Here is a 9,555-nt window from a genome sequence, read left to right as displayed (position 1 = left end):
TTCAATATTCCATCTGTTATACCATGGATTTTAAATAATCAAAAGAACAACATGCACCTGGAGAAAAAAATAAGCATAATAATTATGAAACCATCACACAAGCGGTCCATTACTTACTGGGGGGGGGGGAAGAGCCATGCTGTAAGGGCTTGTTAAAATATGATCAGAATAGGGCTGTATGAATTCTGGGAGGATTTTGTTCCAGATAAAAAAGTCCTGCTTCCTGAATTTCTTCAGGTGACATCATTTAATTGACAGGACTCAGAACATGCTGACTCTGCCTTATCATATTGGATGTGTAAAAAGCTATGGGGACATATATAGTCCCTTAGATAACCAGGCTCTATTCCATGAAGCATTTAATAGCACATGACCAACAATTTAAATTGCACTCAGAAGCCTATCGAAAATATTGTACAGCTTACAATGCAGAGGTATGTTTGTGGGCACACTGGAATATGGCCATAATTGGTTATGCCACTGCATTCTCAATCAACTCCAGCTTCTAAATAGTTTCAAGGTCAGTTTCATGTTGAGTGCTTTGCAATCAGACATAAGTTGATCAAAGTATGAGTGAGTATTCTAAGAGTTTCTCAGTCCAGGTATGGGTGCTGTTGGCTTACTGTATGAACCCTCATGGCCATGGTTGCCATCTGTCCCCTGATCCAGAATATTCTCAAATTGTGCCCCCGTCTTGAAGGGGGAAGTGCAGTCCCACTCAAGACTAAAGATGAAATCTCCAAATCTGGGTGGTCCACATATGAGTAGTCATTGTCAGATTTGAGCTTAGTGTTTCCAGCCAGACTAGCTCATCTTCCAGAGACCGGGATAAAGTTTTTAACAATATCACCTGGTTGGTCTAATGTTAAGAAATCACAGCTAGGAATCATCTACATATTGGTGATATCCAATCCCAAGCTAACTGGATTTGTAATTAATCACTACATCCACTGTTGAACAATATGCCAGCTCTGTTTGGTATAGATCAAAACATGCAAAACAGGTGGCTGTGGCCCTAAATGAAACACCAAGACAGGTCATTGGTTGTCTAAAAATGACCCCAACACAAAAGGTGCATTAGGTAGCTGGTATCCACCTTCCAAAGTTCCACTGGGGAAAGTGCTGTGCAGAAAGCAACATCTACAGAAACACACCTGTTACAAGTCATCAACCTCTCGAGACCGAGATTGAGGAATGGCTTCCTCAAAACTTCTGCCCCTCCTGTCAATCAGCCACCACACACGGCCCTGGAATTATGGAAGGTGAGTAAGGAACTACCGGGCAACTGGGCACAACAATGCAACTGTCTACCACCTAGTCAAGAACAACCTTGATCTGTACGTAAATCATTAAATACACTGCAGGCTAGGTAAAAGATCAAAGAATAATCTAAGAAAATGGGGCTCCTTTTCTGTGAATGTGGAGAAGAACAATCCATTTTACATATGCCATGGTGTATACAAAGTCTTTCAACCTGTAGGGCAGAAGACCTCATGTTGGCGAGAAAAAATGCTCTTGATGGGGCCTGATATTGGGCGGATATCATTCAAGTTTTAATCCTATTTATTTTGTATACCTTCTACACATGCTATATTTCTGTAGCCTATTTTATACTTATTTTACCTGTGTTGAATGTTATATGTCCATAATTTGAAGATGCTGTTGACAAAAATAAACCCACATTTGCTTTTTATATATGTAAATGCTATTTAATGTATACATATTTTATTCCACAGTGAAATTTTGAGTTATTGAATCACACTTTGTATTAAGTCATAATGTAGTTCATACAACAGGTTAAGCCAAAACCAGATTACAATATAGCATGATATTGAATTGGACTGTTATGAACCTTAACTTCTTCCTTTTATTGGTTTAAATACATTCCATTAAATACATTCCACATAAAGATCAAAGAAATACCTGTTTTGATCTCTGTAAAATTATACTACAATCCTATCCTTCTGCTATATTTGCTATCAAAATATTTATGGTACCACTCCCTAAGCAGATAGAATTAACTGATACTGAAATGTTTGAAGTCCCCAAAATTTATTCCAATATAATATCAGATGTTATTTTTATAGTTATTAACCTTTTGTTGCTTTCTCTGACTGCAAAGTGACATATTTATATTTTAGTTTTTACCTGACATGACTGCAGCAATGCTGTCAACACAACTTGGATGATGGCAAAATGGTCACTTTTCAGTGGGAAGGCTCAGCTACTTCATGTTCTGAGGGCCTATGGTGATTTGCTGATTTGTGAATATCTGTAATTAAGATAGGAAGACATGTTGTCTCCTTCTAGAACTGGGAGAACACCATCAAGAAAGCCAGAAAAAGCAAGCCTCATTGGTAGACATACCAATGGACAAGGATGAGAAGTTTCTCTCCCTTTCCTTTTGACTGAAGGTCTAGTGCAGGGGTAGGCAACCTCAGCTCTTTTATGACTCGTGGACTTCAACTCTCAGAATTCCTGAATCAGCTGACTCAGGAATTCTGGGAGTTGAAGTCCACGAGTCATAAAAGAGCCGAGGTTGTCTACCCCTGGTCTAGTGGCTGTGGCTTCTGCTAGCAGATTCATATAGGAAGCTACAGAAAGGCAGATAGGATGCCAAGTTTATGGAGAAGTTGATGATACATCAAATGCATTTTAGGACCCCCACCACCAAAATAAGTGGGTACATACAGAGAGTCCCAGTTTGCAATCTTAAACTTTGGAAAAAAGATTAGGCATAATCTTTCAATGACATGAAATTATTAACCAACATGGCTTTAATGAACAAAAACAGGCAATCAATTTTTGCCCTATTTGCATTCACTGTTCTTTTTTTTTTTTTTTTGAAGTGTAGCAATACTCTGAAGTGAAGTGATATTTAATTCAAATGCCTACGTGGTGCTCAGTTTGAAAAAGATTGTGCATACCTAACTTAGAGTAAGTGTTATTGTGTTGTCAGGATTGTTGGAATCGGGTTACCATTAGCCAGATGGCAGTTGTAACAATCTCAGCCCAGCAGTGACCAACTAATTAGCTTACAGAGTTTAAAGGCTTTTGTCAATAATAATAATAATATTGCTATATTATTCCATACTTTGGAGACATCTTGAGAAATTCCAAACAAGAATCTGTCCACCACAGAGCTGGATACTCTCCTCCTTTTCCCAACAGCTTTCTTTGGTAAGAAAACAAGTGGAGACTAGTTTTCTTTGTGCGTAAAAGGGTTTGCTTCATGGGAAGATTATTCTTCTTTTTATTGTTAATAAACCAAATAGATATTTATTTGGATACCTAACAGATAAAAACCACTGCCATTTACCCTGAGGAGGGATGGGTGGGATAAATTTAGTAGATTTGATGTAACATTAAACTACTAAGTCAATAGTTCCTGCAAATTTAACAAATATATCAAACATTTGCCTGGCTTGGTCAAAAGAATGGGTGAACCATCAGAATAAGAAACTACTTGATTTGGAAGGTCATGAACTAAGGTTTGGATGGCATGGTTATTTATGGTATGATAAAGTTAAAGTTAATGTTGATTTTAATAATCACTTCACTAGATGTGCCATAATGAGAGTATGGAATAAATATAAAACAAGATTCTTCACAAAGTTGCCTCTTTAGGTATCTTCACAGGAAGTTTTTTTTAAAGAAAAGAAACGGCTGTGAAACCGGACTGGTGGACCTACGTTAAAATAATACTGTTCAACTAGGGTGACCCTATTCTTAAATCGAGGGAAGAGTTAGAATCAGAGGGTTATGATTGTCATTGGTTTACATAACAACAACTGAAAGAAAGAGTTAAACTAAATAAAAAGACTTTAGGGTTTGATTTTACTAAAAATGAATCTGAAACATTATTGTGTGGCAGTGATGAACATATTATTGCTAGGGCTTATAAAATGCTATTGAAATTAAATTTGGAAAGTGAACATGTAAAACACTGTATGATACAATGGGCAAGGAATTTTGGTTATAATGTGATGCTGGAACAATGGGAAAATATGTGGATGAAAAGTTTAAAATTTACATTTAACTACAATTTAAAAGAAAATTTCTATATTTCTATATACATATTTATAGTACAAATAAAAATGCGACCACCAGGAGAATATAGATATAAAAATATACTTTACTATACTTTATCGTTGTTTACTGGCTCTTTAGCCCTGATGATGTTTGGAGCTTCCAAACGAAAGCTCGGCAGCTTTTAGTAAAGTATATTTTTATACCTATATTCTCCTGGTGGTCGCATTTTTATTTGTACTATAAACATGCCCAGGAGTCGTATTTTTATGGAATGTATGTATATGTGTATATGTATGTGTATGTATGTGTGTATGTATGTGTATATATATGTATATATGTATGTATATATATATATTTTCCTGTATTTAACACCAGACAAGCTGTCTAGAATGTATAAAGGTATTTCAAATGTACGCTAGAAATGTAAAGGTAAAGAAGGGACCTGTTACCATTTATGGTGGACATGTGATAAAGCAAAGAAATATTGGAGAAGGATTCACATTTTGATACAGGAAATCCTTAAAGTAAAAATAAATATGAAGCCAGAATTTTTTCTTATGGGTCTAATGGAAAAAGACTTGGAAAAATGTTTTGGAACATTGATCCTGTATATGTTGACGGCAGCAAGACTACTGTATGCACAAAAATGGAAGGACATTTTGATTCCCACTATGGATGAATGTCTACAGAAGTTGATGGAGCTGGCAGAGATGGCTAAATTGATTGTTTTGACTAAAGAAAAGAATACAAGTACTTTTGTTTTTACATGGAGACCGCTTCCGGATTTTGTGCTTGAGGTGGAAAAACAATGAAATTTTGATTTTGTGTTTCACTGATTAGATTGATTTGTTGTTACAGAAATGGCCAGTTTATACTATTGTGAAAAAGTAAAAAGTTGTGGCTCGACATTAATGCTTTATTCTACTGCAACAGAGGAAGTTGGAAATCAATGTCTTTTTTCCTCTTTCTCCTCTTTCCCTCACTTTCTTTTCCTTTTCTCCTTCCCATTGTCTCCTACTATTTGCTTTGTATTTTGTATTTTACTCTATAATTTAATAAAATGTTTTTAAAAAAACCCAAATGCTGTATATTATATACTGTAATGCCTTAGTAGTCCTGGGTATACTTCACCTCTATGTGTTTTCAGACTTCATATGAACTTACTCAGAAGCAATGCTTTTTTCTAAAAAAAAAAAAAAAGGTGCCAGAACTCACACACGTCATACAATCCGCCTTGCCTACCCTACAAGGTTCCATCCAAAAAAGGTGCTGGAACTCCGTTCTGGGCGTTCTATGAGAAAAAAAGCCCTGCTCAGAAGTAATCCTTCATTGAGTTCAGGGAAACTAACTCCCAGTAGCAAATATGCAGGAAAGCCTTTCTCAACCTGGCATCCTCAGTGTGATCAAACTAATTCAATCACTCCCATTCCTATAAATATAACAGTTTTAGAAATGTTCTCTAATATATTGTAAAGTTTAAGTTGAGAAAGATTAATGTAAATAATTACTGCCTTTAGGATTATATTTATTACAGAACCCATGTATAAACTTAAAGCAGATAACATACTTTGTTTATGTTATGTATGGGACAAGTCAACTCAAGAGTTTTCACTTGGCACAAATGTTCAGGCTCAGTTAAAAAAATATTGGTGCAATATAACAGCCATGATATAGATGACCCTGACATGATGACCCAGATATGATAACAATAATGAAATACATCTAAAAAAATACAATAGTGACAATACACAGAAAATAATATATAGCATAGTAATTAAAAAATGTCATTTAATATATCCATAAAGTGTTAATCAACTCAATCTTTTAATATATTATATACTAACCAAGCTAAAATTATCCTACTTTGGACACCTTATGAGAAAACCTGGTGCAGCTTCTGATTAGGAAGGCAGCCCCGTGTAGATTTGTGAGATGACTAAGGCATGAGTAACAGTCCGAAGGGCCTAAGTAGGTGCTCTAAGTAATTGTTTTAAGTAAGTGCCAAAGATGTTGGCCTGGTATCACGTGGGTTTATATGACTGTTTATGGCTGTGCCATTGATCAGGATTTACATGCTTCCAACAATGCATCTACAATCCCTTAGATCAGGGGTCCTCAACCTTGGCAACTTTAAGACTTGTAGACTTCAACTCCCAGAATTCCTCAGCCAGCTTTGGGAGTTGAAGTCCACAAGTCTTAAAGTTGCCAAGGTTAAGGACTTCTGCCTTAGACCCTCAGTGTGATTGCCTAACAATAAAGAGGTGACCACTAAACTGCATTATAAAACTATGCAACCATGTTTTTCTATTTACCACATTATATGTGATCCTTTCCAACTTGATACTTTCCAAATATGTTGGTCTATAACTCTATCCCCTATCATTTTTTAGCCTGAGTGGCTACATGAACTTTGGAGCAACACTTTTAGAGAGCAACAAGCTGAAGAAAACCAAAACTATAGGATTGTTACTACATCCATCAAACCAGCATTTTGTTACATATTTCTATTTTAAGAAGCTGTGCAAACTGCCTGATTATGGCACAGAAAGGGGGAGAAAGAAAATGAGAGCCTTCTTAGCACATATGTTAATTTGCACACTGGAAATAATCTGTTGCCTTTGGTTTTGGGGGGAGCAACTCTCCTCAGCTTGCAAATGTAACCTTTTGCTCAGGTTTAACTCCAGTGCTATCAAAATAAAACTATCTTGTTGATAGTTTGGATTATAAAGTTCATCGATGGTGATCACTTTAAATGCAGGAGGACGAGGTTATTTTAAGTCAATGATAAAACAATCAGCTTGAAGATAATCATAGCTGGGAAGCCTTTCATAAATTTGCCCTGGCAAAGGAGAGAACTCAGAACCGCCCCTCCACCAAATATCAACATGGGGTAGACATAGAAAAACACAACTTTTTTTTTAAAAAAAAATCTCTCCACCAATAATTGAGTCAGTTAAGAAAACTACAGGGTTTGACTAGCCCACACCAAGCTCTCTCCCCTTTCCTCCTGCAAGCCTCTGTTTATCCTGGGGAAAAACCTCTTTGAGGCTTCTTCCTTCATGGTCTGGACCAGAATCTAATCAGGGTGACCATGAAGTGGACAGAAGCCTGTCAGCATCCTCCACCGAGATGGACTTGCTCTTATAGTCCCAACCAGCTTCTGAACCTCCCAGGAGCTCAATTTAGTGCTTCTGGTACATTGTGTCCTTTGACTTCTGAAGAACAACCAGGAGTAGCTTCTGTTAAGTTGGATTTCACAGCCAGGAAGAGCCAGACCACTTCCATCCAAATCAGGCAAAGGCAAGGTAGACCAATGCCCCTCCTCTGAACTGACCTGAATCCCCTGCTCCAAAAATCCCTGTCTTCAGAATGTCAGGAAGCAGGGTGAGTTGGCCCAACTAAAAAACACTGGTGTAGAGCTATCAATAAGTGACCCCACCTCCCTTCCCTCCCTTTCCCAAACTTATCTACCACCAGCCTCAAGAGTCATGATCTTGCATTGGAAAGGTATTCTGCCTTCCTCAACCTGACTCCTGATTTATTTATTATATTTTTATATACATGGTGAATTCTCAGATCCCTTTGTTTTTTCCCTCCATTTCATTTCTCTTCCTTCCTCAGCCCACATTTTTTTCCTCCCCTGCTAAACTTTTGAATCCCAAAGCTAAAGCACTTGGATGAATTTGTTGTTGTTGTTAATAGCGAAGTCGTGTCCGACCCATCACGACCCCATGGACAACGTTCCTCCAGGTCTTCCTGTCCTCTACCATCTTCTGGAGTTCATTTAAGTTCACACCTACTGCTTCAGTGACTCCATCCAGCCATCTCATTCTCTGTGGTCCCCTTCTTCTATTGCCCTCAATCTTTCCCAGCACGAGGCCCTTCTCTAGTGAGTCCTTCCTTCTCATTAGGTGGCCAAAGTATTTGAGTTTCAACTTCAGGATCTGGCCTTCTAAAGAGCAGTCAGGGTTGATCTCTTCTAGGACTGACCGGTTTCAACGCCTTGCAGTCCAAGGGACTCGCAGGAGTCTTCTCCAGCACCATAGTTCAAAGGCCTCAATTCTTTTGCGCTCAGCCTTTCTTATGGTCCAACTTTCACAGCCATACATTGCAACTGGGAAAACCATGGCCTGGACTATACGCACTTTTGTTGGCAAGGTGATGTCTCTGCTTTTTAGTATGCTGTCTAGATTTGCCATAGCTTTCCTCCCCAGGAGCAAGCGTCTTTTAATTTCTTGGCTGCAGTCCCCATCTGAGGTGATCTTGATTTCTCTTATCCCAAGTTTGGGGAAGTTCTGGCCCCCAAGGATTCATCACTGCTGTCCCCTCAATGCTATTTACACTCTATTTTTCCAACAATTGCTAATTTCTCCTTCACTGTCATTTCTCATTGAAATATTTCATTGTGTTGTTCTTCAATAATATCCAACCTCTTTCTCAGAGACTTGAGTGGTCATCATTTTAGATGTCCATATTCACTCTAAAATCCATAATTTTAAATATTTTGTCATTAAAATACCTTGCTTATGTAAAGTCTCAGTTCCTGCTAGATGGTCCCTGAATAACAAGTGACTTCTGAAACTCAGTTACAGAATCCCTCTACTGTACTGTGGATATCTTGACTTGTAGCTTTCTTTCTTAGGCATGTTACTAGATACTTCCATTCTGATTAGTCATTGCATTTATGTGCAAAGGGAAGCACATTAATTTGGAATCAATAACTCTGATTTAGTCTCTAATTCTGTAATACACTTGCTTGAGGAAAGAATGGAAAAATATGTGTAGGAAAGTATAACCTACAGTATATTAACTAAAGGATCCTGTCAAGGTCTTTACACTTGGTCTGCCTTGTTCTTAACTTTAGCATTTTGACCCTGGCTTTTGCTTTCTTGAGAAAAAGAGGTTGGCTGCATTCCCATCTGATACCTTTTGGCACTGCTTTAAAAGCTCTTAGTGGTTCAGTGGCTACAACTTCACTTCCTTGTTCTTGTAACTCAGAATGGTGGTGCTCATAAAACCAAGTTATGCATATAGTATAAAAGTTTGAGAATGTTAGGACATAGTTTTATATGTTTAGAAATACATTCCTTTGACTTTGACTTCAAAATGGGTTCTGGATGCCAGTTTTTTTTTCAGAACTACTTGGTCAGAACTGGAATATACAAGATGCTGGTTTTGACCTTTAAAGCCTTATATAGTATGGGACCAGGTTATTTGAGTTTGTTCCTAGTTATATCCACCCATCCCCTCAGGGCCAGCAGAAAAGGCATGCTCCAGGTTCTATCTAAGAAGTTTCATCTGGTGGCACCCAGGAAAGACACACTTTTTCTGTTCTAGTTCCTGCTCTCTGAAACATTATTCCCTCTGAGGTGAGGTTAGCTCCATCTCTGTTAGCCTTTCAAAAAATCTTGAAAACATGGTTCTTTTGTCAGCCCTGGGGATCCATGGTAAACCTGCAAAGTGGCTAAAAAATCAAACTATTTTTTTTAAAAAATATTATATTGAAAGTTTTAAGAAACAAAA

This window comes from Crotalus tigris, unplaced genomic scaffold (assembly GCF_016545835.1).
Source record: "Crotalus tigris isolate CLP2741 ecotype Arizona unplaced genomic scaffold, ASM1654583v1 scf7180000017834.3080900, whole genome shotgun sequence".
In the NCBI taxonomy this organism is placed as follows: domain Eukaryota; kingdom Metazoa; phylum Chordata; class Lepidosauria; order Squamata; family Viperidae; genus Crotalus; species Crotalus tigris.
This window is presented reverse-complemented; position numbering follows the sequence as displayed.